At 32.0% G+C, this 19,260-nt stretch overlaps 1 pseudogene; it reads left to right on the forward strand.

Moving 5' to 3' along the window:
* Window positions 1–1,332: 1,332 nt before the first annotated feature.
* LOC116115964 lies at window positions 1,333–18,335 on the forward strand (annotated as a pseudogene).
* Window positions 18,336–19,260: the final 925 nt, after the last annotated feature.

Here is a 19,260-nt window from a genome sequence, read left to right on the forward strand (position 1 = left end):
CCCAGAGAATTGTAACCTATTATTTAATTACTTAACCTTTTTGTGTTAGCCTTTATGGTAATCAATAACATAATTCTACACAAAATAGATGGATGGATTACTTCTGTCTTGAAAACACAAGACTCTGAGAATTATATTTCTATCAAAAATAAATAATATACAAAGACAAGCACACAAGCACCTTCAGAATTTCTTCTGCTTCCTTTTCGGTCTTTCCACTTTTAATCAAAACCCAAAGAGAAGTGCTATATTGGTCATTCGTATGACCTGCCAAACCAAGCATGAATTTAGTACCTTCAGATTCAAGTAATTTAAAAAAACAAAAGCAATGGTATCAAAAAAATGGTTTGTTTAACTCCTGCCGTATAAAAATACTAATAGATTTTCTTGGTATGGTAAGCCCTTGTGCCATAGATGAGTATTGCTTCCAACGCTTCAATTTCCATCTCCTGCTCCTGTACATGGTTTGTAAATTAAGATAGAGAGAAAGCATTAGAAAAGAACATATCAACAAATAAAAAGACAAACCAATTCAACAATACATTAAATCTTGAATTATAATGACAATACCAATCGTTTGAATTTAAGTGAAAGTGAGAGGACAAACATGAATATATATATATATATAAACAAAGTTTTTCGAGACTTTTGAGATTTAATTATTATTAATATTTAGGTGAATATAAAAAGACTAACATGGATATATATATCGTTTAATTAGACTTTTAGATGCCTACTAATAAATATCAATTCTAGAGCGATTCAATCGAATACTACGTGGCTATCTTATAGAGAGTTTATGCAGTCCTACATCAAAAGTATGCTTCAGAATTATATATATTTAGTGATTGTGTTTAAAAGTTTTTCCAATCATTTGTCTAAATGTCACTGGTTTTGTCCATATTATGTCTTATTATTTTATTCATTTATAAAAAAAATAAAAGCCACTTCCAGTTTTTTTATTTAATATTTTTTAATTTTCAGAAAACACATTTTTTTCATAAATTTTAAAGAAAACACTTTCTATTTTAATTTTAAAAAATAAAATGAGCATTTCAAATCATTAAAATACAAAAAGTCATTTTCTATTTAAATTTTTATTTCATTATTTTGAAATTAAAAAAATGAGTACAAAATTAAATTTCCAAAGGTCCCTTTAAATATTTTATTTCTACTATACCCCTTTTTTTTCCAGCTTATCAATTTTTTTTTTTTTTTTTTTTTTTTTTGAACTTTTGTTGTCATGCAGCCTTAAACCCTAAGCCACTTCTCAATCTGAAATCTCAGAGAACAAATCTAAAACCAATATCTTAAATTTCACTCTCCATTCTCTCTGCATTATGTTCAGATTCGCTAAATCAGTATCTCTTCAGAGCCTTTCTCACCAATTCACTCAAAAATGCTCTGCAAGTGGAACCCCAAAAGGGAAAGCCAAATTGAAACTGGGGTGCGATTGAAACGCAATATAGTCACAACCAAGAAAGGCTCCGCATCCAAATCCGAAAAACCCTATATGCCCGATGCGAAGCAAAAATTATACGAACAATGCCTTAACGCCCCCACGCCCGTACGGTATCTCTCCCCAAAAGACCGTAAGCGCGAGATCGAGCGCGAGAAATTGGGGCTTGTGAGCAAGATCGGCAGCGAGAAATGGAGATTTTGAAGAAGGGGGAAAGAGTCTATGGGTATAGTAAAGAGCCCATGATAATGGGGACGCCGGGATTGGACTTGATTTCGCTTGGGATAGTTGATGCTGAGAAGTTCCGAGTATGAGTTGACGCTGAGGATGGGCAGCGGTTGGCGAAGGGTATAGTCGGATTTTGATGAGGAAGCATAGGGCGAGGCAGGCCGCAGAGACAACCTTTGAGGTTGAAAAGGAGGCCATCGAGGCATTGCGGGGGTTGAAGGAGGCGGCGCTGGTACCGGATTTGACGCCATTTCCGGCGAATAAGTTTATGGCCACCCTCACGCCGCCTATTGAAGGGTACATGGAGCAGTTACAGAAGCTACGAGGAGAAGGTCTGGAAGAAAGCTTAGAGTGTATCCGCGGTAAGATGTGGATCCGGTATATGTTATGGAGATATTTGATTTCTTGTAGCTTACAACATAGTTGGCAATTATAACACCCAATGTCATTTAGTGTTATTGAAACAATTTGATTTCTATTATTATATAAATATTACACTTGAATGACAGAATGTCACATTAGTAAGTTTCTGATGTAGTAACAATTTTCTTTTTACACATTTAAATTCTAGAGTGTCTAAGTTTTTAAGTTAGTTGCATCTTAAAGTTTGCTTCTGTTGCACTTTGAGTTTTTTATTAAACAAGTTGATAACACAAGGACACGATACATAGCCATAACCCGTTGAGTTGAAGGGTAGATCTATATTTGATTTGCGTTAGTTGAAATATTTTGATTTGCTGTTTTTATTTGGGATTATTTCATATTCAGGTAGTGGTGCATAAACTTTGCTGAAGTTTTTGGTCTACCTTTCTTTGCGATGTTATGATCTGTGTACCTGACTAGGATGTTGTTTGAACTGAAAAAGCTGGCCCTAATGGGAAAACATGAGATGATTGGACTATAAGGATTTTTCATGCATCATTTTTTTTTTTCTAAATGATTAATAGTATTGTTTGTTGAAATCTCATTTTGATTTATTTGCACTTGCTAGGTACGGTTACAGCCTATTTGATTTAAGTTTCACAGTGAAGTAATCTCATGATTGTGCTATGCTTCTTTATCACGTCAATCAACCCATCTACAGAGCTCTTTTAGATGATTAGGCATTCTTGTCATTGAATGGCCAGTGATAACTTGTAGGTTGTAATACCTAGGTTATGGATTTTCCTATTTGCCATTTAAGAATTGTGATGCTGTACATTGCTGCAGTGACTCATAGAATTTTGATCTAATGTCCAAGACACTTTCACCTTTTAGAGAAAATAAAGTGCAGCTGTAGAGAAATTATGGGTATTTCTGGACCAGTTGAAAATATGTGAAAAATTGTTGGTTTTGAGTGAGTTTGTTCTGTATCATGATTTGTAACAATCTTCTTTGAGCAGGGCAATCAGTTCCACTTGTAAAAATTGGTTTAAAGAGTTTTTATCTAGGAAAATGCCTATAACTGAAGAAAATAAACATTGATTGTATTTTAGTTTTCACCTTATAACATAGGGCAGCTGTTTGGTAATCACTATTGAATAAGAGAGAGAGAACTGTGATTAATGAACCAAGGCTTAATTTTAAATTAAAAAAAGAAAGAACAACACACAAAAATATGCTAATGCAGATTCTGATATCGGAATTACTGAAGGTTTTTAATATTCAATTGCTGGAGGCAGTGGAGCTTTTACTTGGTATTTCATGTTGATAGATATTACACATAATGGTAGTCTCTCTTGTTGAATGATTGATACATGAATTTGTGGTCTCTCTGACTTGATTGAGTTTCTGGCCAATTTCATTTTCTTATTTGCATTATATATTTAGAAACAGGTATATATTTGACTACCTAAGCCTTGCTATTTGAAGTGCTTAATTTTATGTGTTTTATCTGTTGTGAACTAAAAACACTCAGAAATGTGAGAATTTTAATACTCAACCACAGAAATGCTAATGGTTATCTCTTCTAGTGCAGATGGAGCTGTGCTTAGAAAGAAAGAGAACTCAAATTGTTAGATGAATGGATTTCCTCTTAGTGGAATACTATTATTTGTGTTTCAAGAGATAATGTAGTACCTAAGAGAAATGCAATAATTGTTAAAATCGACACTTTTTCTGTTCTTGGTGTTACAACTCTAGTTTGGTTGAATTTTGTTATCAGTAGTACTTTCTCTACCCCTGTATTGACTTTGGTAAACTATTGAAATTTTATCATGCATATATAAATCCCTATTGAAGTAGTCTAGTCGATCTTGGAGCGCCATTCGTAATTATTGGGTTGCGTACACTCCCCTCTCAAGAGATGTGCTCTGGTCCTTAGGACTGTCATTTTATTGAATTAGAATTCATATCTCCCACTAGATGCTAATTTTTCCAAATTTTAATGATTTGTAGCTCCCCAACCATCAAGGAAGGAAATAGTGAAAGAGAAAGGTGATCCGATTATCTTCAAGTTATCTTGAGATTTTGCGACTAATATCGACAGAGGAGCGATCTCTTTACTTGAATTGACACGATTCATTGTATGGTGGGTTTCTTTTCCAACTGAAGTGACATAACCTTGTGGAAATACCAATGAAGTGTAAGTTACTATATACTAGGTGATTTGAAGATGGAAAATATATATTAGGAATACTGTTGTTGGTTAAAGACTTGGGATTTTTTGCAATTGTAAGGTTCGGATAGATTCAATGAAGTAACGTGTCAAAAGTGTCGATCTACTAGGGAAAATGTCTCCAACAATTTGTTTAGAAAGAGTCGTTTCTTTATATACGCGCCAACCTTTTTTCTTTTAAAATGGTAGTCTTAAGTGATCTGAAAGCAACTTCAACTGTTCCCAAGTAGAGATAGTTATATGCTTTTTCCTGGCTTCACCACTGAAGGGTTTTGGAAGGAGATGGAATATGTCTCATTTCCTCTATGATCGGGGAGAGTCTTCCACTATTCTGAACATATAATTAGTCTTGAAGCTAATCGGGCCTTTGTTATAGACAGTGTGTGCCGGACTCACGTTCTTGTTTTTACTCGAGTCTTATTGGTTGCTCATTGAAGTTCAAAAGTACCTCATAGTTAGTCTTATCTTGGAGAAACTAGATAGCAGGTTGTTTATAAATGTCCTTCAGATCTGCAGTCTTCTTTCATATGATTCTCTATACATTTAATGGAAGGTTAAGTTAAAGGAAAATTTTGATTATTCATACAAATTATTGAGTTAATGCCGGTAAAGATTACAATTTTAAAAGAAAAAGAGTTGGGTGAACTGTTTCTTCAGTGCTATAAAGCTATATGTTGAATGTACCATGAAATAACTAGTAACTATCTTACCCAATATGAAAAAATAACAAAAGACAATAACACATTCACAATAAAGTTGAACATAAGGCGGATTAAGACACTAATTGATGATCAGACTTCTGCTTATAATATACTTGGCCGTCAAAATCATTAATTTAATTATAAAGTCATTCCACGGATAACACCATTGGACTAAGGTGTTGTTTGGCCAGGAAAGTTTCCTCATCAAATATCTTTAGTAAGGAAAATATATTCTCGCCAAAATCTTTATTTAGTGATAATTTTTCGTCACCATAGAACATTTTTTGTGAGGAAATATTTCCTCATTGGTGATTTTTTTGCGAGGAAATTTTCCTCAATAAACATGTTTGGTAGGAGTGTGCAAAACCGGATATTCGATCTAGTTTTGCACTGTTCTGGTCCTATCTTTAAATTTGGATTAGGATAAAACTTGACCCAAATCCGATCGGTTTTGATTTGATCCAAGTTTCCAGATCAAGAAATCGGATATCCAGATTTCGTCCGAATTTCAATAAAAAGCATGATTAAAATTAAATAGTTCAGCATTCCTTTTATAAAAGTTTTATCCATTATATAATCCCAATTACATTGAGTTAAACTAAGCCGCAAGTTGTAGATTTTGGCTTGGTTCGTGGATTTTTTGGTTTTCAGTTGAAATCAATGTTACAAATTTTATATAGGTTCGTGGATTTTTAATTTGGGTGTGTGCTGTGAGTTTGTATTTGTAGATTACCGCTTTTGAAGTAAGCTTTTCTAACTAGGTTTGTGGATTTTTAATTTGGGTGTGGGTTGTGAATTGGTATTTGTAGATATCCGATTATGAAGTAAATCTGAAATTGAGTTTGTGGATTTGTGGGTTGTTTTTGTATTCGTGGTTGTTTAAATCTGAGGTTTTGGTAGGGTTTGTGGGTTGCTTTTGTGTTTGTGGTCGTTTATATATGAAGTTTTTTCATCATTTATGGATGAATTTATGAGTGATAGTTGACCTACTCTTAACAATTTCGACAGCTGTGGTTTAAACAATTTTGGCACATCAGATCCCTTTTTCTTCCTCTCTTTGTTCTTCTTCCTCAATCCTTTATTTTTCTTTTGAGCACAATTTCGGATTTAAACAATTTTAGCAACATTTCTTTGGATTTCTTAATTGATTTTTTTGAAGATTTGAATAGCTTGATCGGCAGCAATGATTTTAACAATATTGGTAGACTGTCGCCGTTGGCAACAAGCTGCTGCTATTGGAAAATGATTAAAAAAAAAAAAGTTATTTTGTCAGAGAAGTTGAGAAGGTGTTAAAACTCGATGTCGCTGGGAGGTCAAACCGCCAAAGTTGTTGCCGCTGGCTGATTGCAAACGACGGAGTGAGAGAGCTGAGGGGGTGAGCAAACGACGATGACAATCGAGAGAGAGTGAGATATTGCACGATGTCTGATGGAGTTTGAGTTAACAAATGGAACGGGTTTTTGTATTCAAAATAAAAACGGTGTGGTTTTCACTCGGGTAAGTAAAATCCGGATTCGGTACATATATCTGGTTGTTTGGTACATCTGATCCGGATTTTTGGATACCCCATTCTTTCAATCCCATATTTGATCTGGATTTTTGAATATCCAATTTTTTCGGATTGGATCAGATTGAACATCTGATTGGATATTAAATTATTTTGCACACCCCTAAATTGTTTGGGAGGCAAAATATTAGAGACCGTCTTTACCAAAGGAAACAAATTATTCTTACTTAAAAAAAAAAATTTAGCATGAAATTTGGAATCCTAACTAAATGTGTGTTTGAGATTGTTTTTAGGCTACAACAAAAAAGGTATTTGGTAATCAACTTTCAAAAATAGATTAAGTTTGAAACATATTATAAAATAATTAGTTTTATAGAAGGATTCTAAAAGCTAGGATCAGTAGCTTTTAAAATCAGATTATTTCTTAAGCTAATTTTATGTTGTAAACTGATTTATACACTCATAAATAATTATTCAAATTACAAAATGAACTTAAATCATCATTTATTCATCAAATAAATAATTTTATAATTTATTCATAAATTAAAAATATAGAAATACTAATATGCTATTGATCACTGGCACCACTGGGAGGTGTCTCTCTTTCCTTCAGGATTAAGTTTGGTGGCTACTTAACTGTGTTTCCCATCGCTTTCATGATCGCAACCACCAAGGTCGACTCGACATTGAGGTTATATTTTGGAAACTTTGTTTGGTTCGAGCTTAACGCTTGGTTGGTAGGCTGAGTCGACTGATGATCATACGATCTCCTATTGTCTCTATTGGAGCTGCGTGCTGGAGGTGGGGGATAGGGTTCATATGGGCGAGGGCCATAGCATTGATCATTCCGTTTAGGATGACAATCATCATTAGAGGTGTATCTGATTCGATTCATCTCACCCTCTTTCCATCTTATCTGAGTGATGGCTCGGGCTAGTGCATCCTCCATGGTGTTGCAAACAAGCTTAACGAGATCCTTATAAAGCTCACCGTCAGGGGGGAGTCCCTTTTTGAAGGCATCAACTATTATTTCTTGGTTACAATATAGGATGGAGAAGTTTTCTTTGTTGAATCGGCTCACATATTCTCAAAGCGGCTTTCCATGGTGCTGGTAGATCCTATAAAAGGTCATCAGGCAACTTTTCCAGTTTCTTACTACTGACAAAATGTTCAACGAAGGTGTCGGTCAATTGAGTGAATGAGGCTATGGTATTATGGGGGAGGTTGGTGTACCATTGGAGGGTAAGTCCTGAGAGGCTGGAGCCAAAGCTTTTGCACATGCATGCCTCTCTTAGGTGTCAAGGAATGAAGGTGACATATATTCTTCGTTTGTAGGAGCCTATGTTATCATCTGGGTCAGCTGTGCCATTGTAAGGTTAATGCTTAGGAAGGTGAACTTGCTTGACATCTTGGCGAAAGCAATGGAATCAACAAAGGGTGAGTGAGTGAGTGTCGGGGTGAGCATGGGTAGCGGGTAGAACCAGAACCTGGGGTAAGAATCGGAATCGGAATCTGAACCGGAACCTACCCGGAACCGACACTATGCGGGTAGGTTCCAGTTCCAATTTTTTGGAACCGACACTATGCGGTTCTGGTTCCGGTTCTTATGTGTGGAGGAACCGGAACCGGAACCTGTAAAAAAGGTACCCTGTTTGGAACCTGTAGGGGGTACCCAGTTTAGAATCGATTTTTGGAACCTGTTGGAACCTGTTTTGGAACCTGTTTGGAACCTGTTTTGAAACCTATTTGGAACCTGTTTTGGAACCAATTTGGAACCTGTTTGAACCTGTTTTGGAACCTATTTTGGAACCTGGACTGCAATGAAATATTTGTGAAATGTGAATAATGGGGGGTTTATATCATTTTACATATAAAAAAAAATTTAAAATAGAAAAAGTTAAATTTTCAGAATAACCTAATTAAATAAATATTCTAATACAATTATACTTATTACATATAAATTACACCATATTAAAAACTTTAATATATTATAATATATTAATATTAAAGTTTTGATTAATTAAGTGAATAATTAATATTAAAGTTTTGATTAATTAAGTGAATAATTGGAATTATGATCCAATTAAAAGTGTTTTATATTTTTAATGTTATTAAAATAATTATTTTTGAATAAAATAGTATATTTGATTGAATAATAATACATTTAGTTATTTATTTCAATTATCAAGTTCTAAGTATATCCATAATAAATTAGTAATTAATTAATTATATTCGATAAATTGATAAACATTAATAAATTTAATTACTAGTTAAATACCATACTTAATCAATTATAACATTACATTAATTGATTACTACTTAATTAATTGACTTATAATATTTAGTATATTACTTAATTAAATAATCAGAAATTTAAGTAATTATAGTATTATATTATAGATTTATAGTATAATTACTTAATCAATTATAACATTTCATTATAAATATTAGTACAAACTTAATTATATAATTAAAAATTTAATTAATTATAATATTACATTAAAGATTTATAGTACGATTACTTAATAGTTAATTCACTATAACATTACATCATTGTATGATTATATAATTAATTATAACATTACATAATTAAATGATTACTTAATTGATTATGACATTATATTATAAATATTAGTAATTACTAATTTACTACATAAACATTAGCATAATACTTAATTAAATGATTAGAAATTTAATTAATTACAACATTACATTATAAATTTATAGTACGATTACGTATTAATTGTAACATTACATTAAAATTAAATTATTACTTAATTAATTATAATATTTTATTATAAACAAATTAATTATAATATTATATTAAAGACTATAGTATGATTACTTAATTCATTGTAACATTTTAATATTTCATTATAGTATGATTAGTTAATTACATAATTAATTATAACATTACATAATTAGATGATTATTTAATTGATTATGACATTATATTATAAACAAATGATTACTTAATTAAATGATTAGAAATTATTAATTAAATATTACTATGTTAAATAATTACTTAATTAAATTATAATATTATTACATTACATCATATACGATCACTTAATTATTATAGTCTTACTATTTAAATGTTAATGGTTAATTATTAGTTATAATTTAACATCACTTATAAACATTAGTAATTTACTACATTATTATTTATTACATTACATAATTAAATGATTAAAAATTTAATTAATTATAACATAACATTAAGATCTATAATCTGATTACTAATTCACTATAACTTACATTATAGTGTGATCACATAATTAATTATAACATTACTAATTAAATAATTACTTAATTGATTTAATTGATGATATTATGTTTTAAACATTAGTAACTAATTACACTAAACATTAGCACAATACTTAATTAAATGATTAGAAATTTAATTAATTATAATATTAACTTAAAACATTAATTAAGCATTATATTATAGTTAAATAATTATTCAATTAAATTATAACATTATTATATTACATTATATTATGATACTTACTTAATTATAATATTACATAGTTAAATGATACATAATTAGTTGATTTTATAACATTACATTATAAACATTAGTAATTTACTATATTATTAAATTACTTAATTAAATGATTAAAAATTTAATTAATTAATACATTACCTTATATATTTATATATGATTATTTAATCATATAACATTCTATATAACTTAGTAATATAATAATATTAGAAATTTAATTAATTATAATATTAATTAGTTTTATAGTATGATTACTTAATTCATTATAACATTACATAATACTATTATAGTATGATTATATCATTAATAAACATTACTAATTAAATGATTACTTAATTGATTATGACATTATTTATTCATTAGTAATTTACTAATTTACATAATACTTAATTAAGTGATTAGAATTTTATTAATTATAACATTACATTATACCTTATGATATGATTACTAATTATTATAGCATTCTATTATAAACAATATTAAAATACTTAATTAAATGATTAACAATTTAATTAATTATAATATTACATTATAATTAAATAGTATATTACTTAATTAATTATAACATTACAATTTACATTGTAGTATAATCACTTAATTAATTATAACATTACACAATTAAACGATTATTTATTTACTTAATTAATTATGACATTACATTATAAACATTAAACATAAGTAATTAATTAAATTATTAGAAATTTAATTGATTATAACATTACATTATTGTTAAATAATTACTTAAATAATTATAAGTATTTATAACATTACATTATAGTTTGATCACTTAATTAATTATAACATTGCATTATAATCTAATAATTACTTAATTAATTACTACATTATTATATTACATTATAAACATTACTAATTTATAATATTAAATTTACTAAATTATAATTAGTATATTATAAATACCCAATTGGTCAATTATAAGCTTAAATTAATAAAATTTATAAACATTAATAATTTATTAATTTATCAAATAGACCCCTGGCAAATTACTTAATACACCAGTGGCAATGTTAGAAATTAGTATAAATAATGAGGTATCTTGTAATTTTACATTTACAATCAAAGCAAACTACCCAATTCGATTAGGGTATCTCAAATTGACAAATTCTCTCCTTCTCCATTCTCTCTGCGACTCTGCTGTCTTCTTCTCTGTGTTGTCTACTTTTCTGGTTCTTCTCCATTCTCAAATTGAATGATTTTGGTTAAGTTATTTGATATGAATTGTGATGAATAATTGTTTGTGTTTTGGTTTTGATTGACGAATTTTATGTGAATTGTGATGAATTGATTGAATTCAAGTGTTGCTTTGAGATTTTATTTTATGAGTTACATTGGACACAAATGAATGAATAATCAAAATTTGTTAGGGGTGTATTTGTAAACTTTTAAGGTATTTTTGTCATTTTTTAAACTAATTGGGGGTAATTGATTTTTTAAAGGGTACCCGGGAAAGGAACTGGAACCGGAACCTGCATTTTAGGTTCCGGTTCCTTGAATTGAAGAACCTCCACTATGCAGTTTCGGTTTCGGTTCCTTTTTTTAGGAACCTGCACTATGCGGTTCCAGTTTCGGTTCCCTCGGAAAATGTAGGGTACCCGGAACCGCTCACCCCTGGGTGAGTCGGCATAGCTTTGGGGTAGGCTTTTTCTTGATAGGGGTTGGTACTTTAGGAATACGTCTTATCATGGCCTTTATATCAACCAACCTCTTAGCCATTACTTGTTCAAGAGGTGTGGTAGTGGACAACAAGTCTACGCTAAAGGTTGATTGAGGGTTTTGGATGCTGGTCAGCATATTAGGATGAGATGAGCTAAGTAGGATAGAGTGTGGGTTTTGACCAACATAGAGGGTTACATGGAAATTGATGATGCCACTTGTCTCATTGGGATGAGCTAAGCTGAGTGTGACCAAACAAGTGTTTTGGCCAACACGGATGGTCAGTGGGGTATTTGGGATGCCACTCGGCCCATTGGGATGAGCCGAGCCGAGCCGAGCCGAGTGGTGCTGAATAGGAATGTGGATCGGCCATATGTTAATGGATGGGAAGGTTGAAGGTTGCAGATTTGAAGCGGCTAGAGTGGTGTCATCTAGGTGAGAAGGTCTATGTTGAAAGGAATGTTGGTAGATAAGGATTGATTTTGTAGGGCTATATGTGAGGAGTTGGTTATGGCTAGAGCCAAGTCATTGTTTACGGTCAACTGAAGGTTGGATGACTAAGGATCAGGCATTAACAAGTTTTGCATGGGGTTAATTGGGGTACGGAATTAGTTGTCAAGTTGTCCAAGAGTGGATTCCATGGAGTAGAAATTGTTGACTTTGTCTTGGAGGGTATGGTTCTTGACCCGAATGGCGGCATTCTCGGCTTCCAATGCTTGAACTTTTTTGGCATTTTTTTGCACCGGAGTAGTGAGCTAAGCGATTTGTGCCTCGACATCAACTGAACGAGTCTCAGTGTTGCCAGTCATGATTGGATTCTTTGTAGAGTAGATCGTTGATAGACGGATGATTGTCAGAGGTCCCACGGTGGGCACAAAATTGTAGATGGTAAAAATCTATGGTTACGGAAGGGACGAATCATGTAAGGTTGAGGCCAATGATGATCTTCTGGACCTGGACACTCAAAGAAGTAATCCGGTATGGTGTCTGTCATAGACACTCTAATGCTCAAGTCAGTAAGGCTTGAAAGGCAATTTAGTGAGGGTTAAAGGAAGGTTACCCGAATCTAATTGGAGATTAGAATTATGGCAAGAGAAGGCAATGGTTCTTGGGAGCTAGAACTTAGAAGCAAGTAGGTGATATTGGAATTGAATTCATAATAAGAGGGCATGCCTCTGTTTATATAGTATGCCAAAGAGGCTTGAATCTTAGTAGGACTCTGAATTCTACTTAGACTAGGAGTTTGAATTTGCAAAAAACTCGTGTTACTTGCAAGGTTTTAAAACTCGGCCCAACTTGGTTAGTTGGATCAGGACCCGATTGGTGAGCTGGGCCAGGAGAACCTAAAAACTGAGGGGTCCTTTCATCCAGAATCACCCGTGGTTGGATTGCGTGTACTGTAGCAACCCGTCAGTCCAACTGTGTTTTCCTAAAAATCGAGTCTAACATAAAACCTCCCTTTTATATTCCTAAACCTAATTTTCCACTAGTGTCCCCCAAAATCTACATACCATCAAGCCGCCCTAAGCCATTTAGTCACTCTCCCATTTGCGATTTCCTCTCCTCTCTTCACCATTGATTAGTTCCTCTTTGTCGTTAGCTCCTCTTCGTCGTCAGCTCCAGCTCATCTTTGTTAGGTACCGTTGATCTCTTCCTTTCATCTCTCTTTAACTTCTTATTTCATCTCTCATTTCCAATTTTCCACTTCAACGACATCGTAAAGCCTACAACCTTGTTTCATCAGAGGTGGAGGCTTGCTTTCATCTTTAGCAGTAGCTCATCTTCATCGTCAACTTCAACTTATCTTCGTTAGGTATCGCCGATCTCTTCCTTTCTTTTTAGATTTTAATGTACCATTAGTTTAGGCTTTGGTTGAGTGAGGGCTCTTTCTAGTGCTTTTTGCTTTGATATTTGTTCATGGTGGTGGTAGTGGTGTGTTCAGTGACTAGTTTGAGCTTTTGATGCTGATGAAGAAGTTACAATCTTGTTATGCTTTTGGCCATGGTCTATTTTGTTGTTGGTGGTGGTGGGCTTAGTGTTGGACCTAGTGGTGGTGGTGGGCAAGTACTTGGTGGTGGTAGAGGTAGAGGACTTGAAGTTGTGAGCCATGGACAAAATGAGCTTTTGATGAAATGAAGAGATTGAAAATGGAATGTGAGTGAGAACAGACACCAGGTGAGTTGCCCAGTTAATGTAAAACTTGAGTGCATTGGTTTTCATTAAATCAAATCTATCACTCTTGCCTATTTCTCAATTTAGTTTTGCAACAATTCCTTCTCTAACTTAAGACAACTAAATTTTCATCAAAACGCATCACCTTTAATAAGCCCTCTAAAAAGATGTTTAATTTATCTTTAGTCACTTCGTCCATTTGATTCCTCACCTGTTGCCTTTAAATTCATTTTCAGAAGAATAGAACTAACAAGTAATTGTATTGCATATTAGGAGAGTTTAGATCCCATCTAATTTCATCTAAAATTGTTAAATATGTTGTAACATGTGCTTACTAATAATAAATTAAATTAGGATATAGTTTCTTTGGATGAAATTTTATCTAATTTTTTTTTTTTCTTAAATCTTGTACCATGTGGGTGATAATAATTGGATAAAGATTCTCTCCTACTTAAGTTTATCTTACCAAAAAGTTTAATTGATAACTATATATATATATATATATATATATAAATTTTTTGTTGGATTAAAACTAAAAATGAGAAAGAATCATTGTCTTGTAAGTTAAAGTATTGTAAAAAATAAAAACAATAAATAAACAAATGTCTGATAGTTATGTGGTGGTGGTGGTGTTTTTGGCCCTGTCTACTAACCATAAAAGATTGTGGTAGGATATAAATATTAGGAATCATGTTTTGTTATATGAATGATTGGAATGCATTTGACATAGTTAGTATTTGGGTGGAGAAGAGTGTTGCTTATACCAAATCCAAAAAAGAAAAGAAGCTGACATTACAATAACCATCTTTGGACTTTAAGTTATAAAGAGAAAGGACAAAATTTATGTATTATTAGAGGAAACAAAACATATATCTAATTTTAATGCCCTTTTAACTTGATGTCATCTTTTATTAGGCTTTCATTTGTTATTTATTTGGTTTGCAATTTAACTTTGCTTATTGGTTGTCAGGGTAGAGATAAAGATTAAAGACAAAGAATGTCATCATCTAAATCTTGTCAACAATCTTCCTCCGTGGATGTTTCACAATATTTTGGAGGAAGGAATGATATAGCATGGGGACATGTTACTGATGACATAGATCAAAATGGGAAGAAGATATTAACATGTTTTTATTGTGGCAAGATAATCAGAGATAGAGGTATTTATCGAGTGAAACTGCATTAAGCGAGAATAAAAGGGGAAGTTGGAAAGTGCTCAAACATTCATTTTGATGTTAGATTCAAGGTTCAAGAAACACTAAAAGAAATTGGAGAAAAGAATAATAAAAAAGTTGAGCTTCATAAGAACGCCAATTATTATGGAGCTAGTATACAACAATTTGAAGGTGATATGTTAGATGAAGACTGTGAAGAGGTCTCTCCATCTCTAGCTCCAACCTCAAGCACTAAGAGAAACAGACATATTGAGATTGATGACTATTTTGCTCCGAGGACTATGCCTAGGTCTCAACCCTCAATTAAGAGTGTTTTAGCATGAAAAGAAGCTAAGTGGAGAGTAGACATGGCTGTTGCAAGTTATTATTATTATTTTTTTTATGCTTGTATTCCAATTAATGCTATTAATTTAATTTATTTTCGGCCTATGCTGGATGCTATAATTGCAATTGGTCCTAGGTAGGGCTGCAAACGAACCGAGCTGTTTGCTAATAGCTTGATGTTCGTTCGATAGCAACTTGATTCACCTCGATAACAAACTGTTCGTGAACAGTTCTATGTTCGTTCGATAATGTGTTCGATTCGAGTTCGAACATGGGGTGTTCGTTTGATTATGTTTGGGAACATGCTGCGTTCGAGCTATCCATTCATTCGTTTATGTTTGAAAACATGATATATATATGCTAAGTTTATCAAAGATTTTCTATGGCTTAGTGTTAAAAATGCAATTCTTTTGACTTTAAGGTCCTTAGTTCGAGTTGCATTAATATCATGTTTATATTTTTTCATTTTTTTTCTTTTTTATATAATGTTTAGTTTAGTTTGGATAAATTTTTTTTAATGATAATCAATAAAATATTATGACGCTTTTTTTTTTTTTTTATATATATATAATATGTTTGGATTTTTTTTTCAAATGTCATCAATAATTAAATATATAAGTATATAGTATTTTAATTAATAAATAATAAATTATTATGATACATAGCATGACAAATTTAATAACATAATAGATTGTATAATCAAGTGATATATAACATACCAAATTTAATAACATAATAGCTTAATTAAACCTAATTTTTATATATATAACAAATTAATCACACATTTGTATTGAACATATATTATAATAGACCTTCACACCACTTTGAATTTATGGGTGTTGTTAATCGAACAAACTCAAACAGCCATTTTGTGTTCGTTTTAGTTCGAACATGATTTCAAACAACCTTTTGTGCTTATTGAACGATTTTCGAATAGGGGTGTTCGGTTCGTTTGTAGCCTCGGTCATGGGTATAAACTCCCAACTTATCATAGTTTGCGTGTAAATTTATTGAGAGATGTTAAGAAAGAAGTGCAATTACTTGTTGATGGTTACAAGAAAAACTTGGGGGGATGTTGGATGTACATTAACGGCTGATGGTTAGGCAGATAGTTCACTTAGGTCATTGATTAATTTTCTAGTGTACTGTCCTAAAGGAGTTTGCTTTGTGAAATCATTGGATGCTTCAGATGTTGTAAAGGATGTCGCGACATTTTTCAGCTTGTTTGAGGAAATAGCTTTATGGGTTGGACCAAGCAATATTGTGCATCTCGTCACTAATAATAGAGCAAATTATAAAGCTGCTAAAAGAATGTTGTGTGAAAAATATAACAGTATTACTTGGTCTCCCTGTGTAGCACATTGCATTAATTTGATGTTAAAAGACATAGCTGAGATGAATCACATAGTTAACCTTTTGACATGTGCATTTGAGGTTACAAAGTTTGTGTATAATCATACATTTGTGGTGGCTTTGGTGAGGAAAAGACAGATTATATACCTTTATCTCATATGTTTATAATTTACATTGTCAAGTCATATTATATATATACAATTTTTTTTTTTTTAATAATTTACTAGGTACTAACATCTACTGTCTATCACTTGAATAGGGTTGGACAGAAATTGTACGCCTAGGTGCAATCCGTTTTGCTACAACTTTCATTGCATTGAGCAATCTACATCAACACAAACATGACTTGCAATCTATGGTGATAGATAGAGTTTTTGTGGAGTCTCGATATGCAAAAACTAATAAAGACAAAAAAATTTGTTTCCATAATTCTAGATAACCAAATCTAGGGTGATATTGGTACAATTTTCAAAGTTGTGAGTTCATTGATGTGTATGCTTCAGATTGCAGACTCAGATGAGAGGCCTTCAATAAGATATATGTATGATTGCATACACCGAACGAGGATGGTGATCAAGAAGCTGTTTAAGAATAAAAAAAAGTTTGTACATGCCTTATACATGAATTATTAAGATACGTTGGGATAAGATGTTGCGTTGTAATATTAATGCAGTAGCTTATTATTTGAATCCTGCTTTTAAATATGACGAAGATACTTTTTTCCCACAAACCAGAGGTCATTTATGATTTCCTTGACACTATTGAGAATAGAGCAAGTGAATTCAAAATGAACAAGACAATCTTACTGGAGGAGAGTAGATTATATCGAGACCATCAAGCAAGCTTTTCCCGTTAGCTTGCTCTTCAAACTAGCAAAACTACACATCCTAGTATGAAATAGTTATTAAATTGTTAAGTCTAATTTTTCAATTATGAAATTGTGTTTATTTCTTATGTTTTATTCTCAATTAGATGAATGGTGGAGGATATTTGGGTTTTGTGCACCAAATTTGCAAAAGCTTGCAATCAAAATTCTAAGCCAAATTTTAGCTTCTTCGGGATGTATGTGAGCGAAATTTAGTGTTTTTGAACATATAAATACTAAAAAGAGAAACAAATTGGAGCATCAACAGTTGAATGATCTTGTTTTCACTCATTATAAATTGTGTTTGCAAAATAGGTATAAAGCCTTCATCCTTTTTATTATTAATTATTATCGTTTATTTTCCTTGATGTCTTTATTGATCATGATTTTAACATTTAATTCTAGTCTTTCAGGGGTTATTATAAGAAAATTACTTTTGATCTTACTGATTATGAAAGTATCGATAAAACTGAATTTTGGGTAGTTGATGATGGAGAGGAGGTTGGCGAACTTAATTATGATGAATTGAAACAATCATTATATGGAGATGGACCTATTCCTGTAGATGGTGGTGTTCACCCTTCTTATTATGACTCAATAGATACTTTAAAAGGTTGTTTCCAATTCTTTAAGCAATTTGAATTTGGTAGCTAGTTTAAATTCAATTAATTTAAAATGGGAAGTTTAAACTTATGGTTTTCATTTTTTTGCTGGAATTTTCAGTAGATGATGTTGTTGATGTTAATAATGATGATGATCATCTGTTAGATGGTGGGTGAAGTTCAATTGAGGATGGATTGAAAATCATTGGGTGAAGAAATAATTTTTTGCTAAAATGTTCATTAATTATCATGTGATTTCTTCATGAATTTTGTTATTTTGATTTGTAATTAGTTGTAAGATGTTTGATGTTTGATGATGTTTTGTTAAGGAATTTTTTTAGGAATTTGTAATCTGGAATTCTGATTTTTTTTTTTTTTTTTGGGGTAACATCATCATGCTTACATCAGTATGATGATGTCATCTATTGAACCGATCAACCTAGGACTCAACCAGTTTGTCGGGTTTCACCTCGGGTTGGTTTTTAAAACATTGGTTACTCGCCTTTATCAATTCAAAAATATCAATTCATGTAAGATTCGAGATCTTCGATGAATTAGAAAGGTGACAAGACTCCAAACGCTATTTGGAAGTGAGAATGAGCTAATGGGCTAGAGGCCAAGTGGGCTTGTGAAAAGGCCCAACTCGTGAGTGCCCTTGGTCGAAAAACGATCCATGTCGTCAAAGTAACCCAATTCATGGCATTGGCTGACTTATGGAATGGATCTTGGTTTGGGTCCAACCGGAGTTGGACCATGGTTTTTGGCTGTATAACATTTGTATCATGTTTGGGCCTGACAAGACACGTTATGATTTTTTGTCCATACAATTAGTATATATTAAAATAATTATAAATGTATGTAACGAATATACTAGGGGTAAATCTCTTATTTTTGCTTTTTATTATTCTTATTATTTATTTTATTATGTCTCAAGGTTGAATGGAAGCCTTTTAAATAAATTTCTAGTTCTGTCCTTTGGCCACTAGACACATTAGAGCTCGACCACACATTATTCTCCACGATACGATCTTTCATTGCAGTGACTTCTAAATTCTAGTCAGTCAATCATTTTGTTGGGCTATAATTGGGATTCCCAACTAAT

Source organism: Pistacia vera, unplaced genomic scaffold (genome assembly GCF_008641045.1).
Source record: "Pistacia vera cultivar Batoury unplaced genomic scaffold, PisVer_v2 Contig757, whole genome shotgun sequence".
NCBI classification, from domain to species: domain Eukaryota; kingdom Viridiplantae; phylum Streptophyta; class Magnoliopsida; order Sapindales; family Anacardiaceae; genus Pistacia; species Pistacia vera.